The sequence below is a fragment of the Engraulis encrasicolus genome, chromosome 21 (assembly GCF_034702125.1).
Source record: "Engraulis encrasicolus isolate BLACKSEA-1 chromosome 21, IST_EnEncr_1.0, whole genome shotgun sequence".
Lineage (NCBI taxonomy): Eukaryota > Metazoa > Chordata > Actinopteri > Clupeiformes > Engraulidae > Engraulis > Engraulis encrasicolus.
In genome coordinates, this window is record NC_085877.1 from 27768396 (window position 1) to 27771517 (window position 3122).

Below are 3122 nucleotides of genomic sequence, written 5' to 3' on the forward strand. Positions count from 1 at the left end.
CGCATGTGGTGAGGTAAAGCACAGATTTTGTGCTACAATTTTTATTAAATATTTCATGTAATCTTAATGTAATTTCATAAGGGCTTTTGGTCAATTAGACCCATACTACCTCTGTATCTGTCAAATGATAGACCGTAGATTTACCAACCATATACTCAGATAACAAACATCTCAAAAATGTTTCTACACCTAAATAGTTTAACCACAGTTTTCTTTTTCAACATTTCAAGATATTTAGTTAAAATCAATTATTTATGTTTGTTCAGTAGATTATTGCCTCGAAATTGCCATTCAGTTGTTGTACCACCTCGTTCTGACCATGGTTTTCAGCATTTTAGAACAAAATAGAATAGAATAAAAAGCCTTTATTGTCATTACACAACTTACACAAACATTATATTCTTTATACATTATACACTTGGTATAACTCGGATTGGGTGACCAGGGGGTTTTCCCCTTTAAAACTGATTTTCATAATCTTCAAATTTGCGGCACCCCTTCGCAAATGACGAGATATATCCTTAAGATTATCTTTAACAATTTTGGTGCTTCTATCCATCGTGTAATTATTTTGTCCATTTTTGCTGATGATTTCTCATGATAATACTGGACGTCCCAAACTTAGACTGTCTCCATGTTTGACACCAGGGCAGATAAGAGGAATAAATGTCTTCATTGGAGGAATGTTGTAGAAAGTAAAAATGTGTGTTTTAGTCTTGGGATTATGGAATGATAATGTTTGTCTCTCACAGTCTAGATGCACTAGAATTTTGTCAAAAAAGGGCTCTGTCGATGAGAAAGCGGCTGTAGTGTCAGCATTTGTGAAGAATCCAGTTCCTTTCTGATAATGAAGAATCCAGTAGCCATGTTCTGGAGTTAGTGGACGTTTGACCTTACTTGCTGCTGCTGTGGATGTGCACACTCCCACATACCAGGACTGCCTGAGTCGTAGATCAGGTAGCAGTGCCAATATACTATCCCCTCTCACCTCCCAGTAGTGCTGGTGTGAGCTGAGTCTCTCTTTACACAGAACATGAGGGTGCTGGGTTCCCTCAGCAGCCATTTTGTCTGGGTCTTTACATGTGACTGAATTGCCTTTGACTTTCAGGAAAGCAGGAGCTGTTTTGTCATCCAATGTGAAATCCACTAAAAGAAAAAAAGTATATTATTTATGCATCATTCTCTACCAATAGTAGGCTAATTTTCCATCATTGAATGATTGAAAAGTACCTCTATCTCCTTTAATTGTTCCCGGTCCTGCATACAGTGAAACACAGATTAGTAGCTGTTGTTCAGGGGTATGTTTCCCAAAAGCACTTAAATACTAGGACAAGTGCACTATTTTGAACATTTATCCCATTTTTTGAATAGTCTTCAATAAAGTTGAGCTATCCTCACCAATTTTAAGATGTTTGCTGCTGTCTCCGTTATTTGGCTAATTTGGATTTTGTCTCAACTGGCTTTTTATGGCAATGGCTCATCTATGATAAGAATGTGCCGCACAAGTTTTAAGTGGTATTCCATAACAACTTTTGTAGCAAAACATGGCATATGTCATGTTGTATTATTATTATTATTATTATTATTATTATTATTATTATTTTATTTGTATTATATAACAAAAAGCAGAGAAGATTTGTGGAGATTAACTGGCATTGCTATTAATAACATCAGGCTGGCAATGGCATACAGAATTCTCAAGACAGTTGTCAAAGCCTTGAACGCACACTAAAGTTTGTAACTTTGCGCACTCCAATTTTATGAGATTTAAAAGAATGTGCCGGTCAAGTTTTAAGCTGTATTCCATATCAACTTTTGTAGCAAAACATGGCTTATGTCATGCTTTATTATTATTATTATTATTATTATTATTATTATTATTATTATTATTATTATTATTATTATTATTATTATATAACAAAAAGCAGAGAGGATGTGTAGAGATTAACTGGCATTACTGTTAATAATAACAATATGGCCTTCTCAAGACAGTTGTCAAAGCCTTGAACACACGTTTTTAACCACTTCATGTGCTTTATTTGTGCGTCTTGTATTTGCGTTATTAAGGTAGCAGAATTTCATAGTTTGTGCTCACCAACAATTACTTCATCAACAAATAATGTCTGTGAATCGTTTGAAATGGCTACAACACTACAAAGGCCCACTTAATTTTTTCCAAACTGCTACAACACTATTTAGGCCCACCCTTATAGAATTTAACTCTTGACATAAATGCATGCCATGCATTTGGTAATTGGTTTAGGGAGAATATGATGGCACACTCCTCTCCATGTGCAAACATAGATAACTTTCAGTACCACGTGTGTTGACAACCGTCCTTATTAACAGCTTATTAGCATCTTAGAAGCTGTTCAAGCATGGTCAACTGTGATGATGTTTGGGAAACAGGCATAGAAAATCTGAGAACATTCAAAGAATCAAACGTTTATGTTGAATTTAAACCTAAAATCCATCGTTATCGGGAAATGCAAAACAGATGGGTCAGTAAACTCTGATTAACTGATTAAAAATCCTCATTCATAATTTACCTGGTGTCCTCACAATTTGGGGCTCTGTTGATGTTGACTTCTCAGACATATCTGAAAGAATTTGTTTTTTGGTTTACTAACAATTTAAGTTGAATATTTAAGAAATTTTGAAAGTATTCATGTGTTAGCATCAGACTCTGATATGAAATGTATAATCTGGGGTTACACCATCTGGGATAAAAATGGCTGGGCCGTGGTGCCCCAATTGGCTCCTCCATTCCCAACACTCTGTTACACTTTACAATAACGATCCCAATAACGATCCCTTTAAAATATTTATTAAATAATTGACCAATTAATTCAAACAAATATTTTTAAATGTTTGTAAATGAGTATGAGATATTTGACAAAGCTTTGCGAGAGCCTGCCCACCTCGAAGGCTTTTTTCAGCAGGTGCAGCTTTTCTGGGACCTTCAGTGATGAAGTGTTCACAAGGAAGAGTGCAACACTGCTTCTTCACAGTTCACCACTTTTGTTTTCTTTGTGCTGACTGCTGACATTTCGGCAACTAGGCCTTCTTCAGACTGATGAAGGCCTAGTTGATGAGGGCCTCTGATGAAGGCCTTGTTGCCG

At 35.8% G+C, this 3122-nt stretch overlaps 1 long non-coding RNA gene across 1 annotated transcript; it reads right to left on the bottom strand.

The window, feature by feature from the left end:
• Window positions 1-897: 897 nt before the first annotated feature.
• On the bottom strand, window positions 898-2603 carry LOC134437088 (uncharacterized). The gene is made up of 3 exons (XR_010032324.1): window positions 2550-2603; window positions 1231-1257; window positions 898-1146 (listed from the first exon to the last, which is right to left on the bottom strand). It is a non-coding gene; the product is annotated as an uncharacterized LOC134437088 (long non-coding RNA).
• Between the last annotated feature and the right edge of the window lie 519 nt (window positions 2604-3122).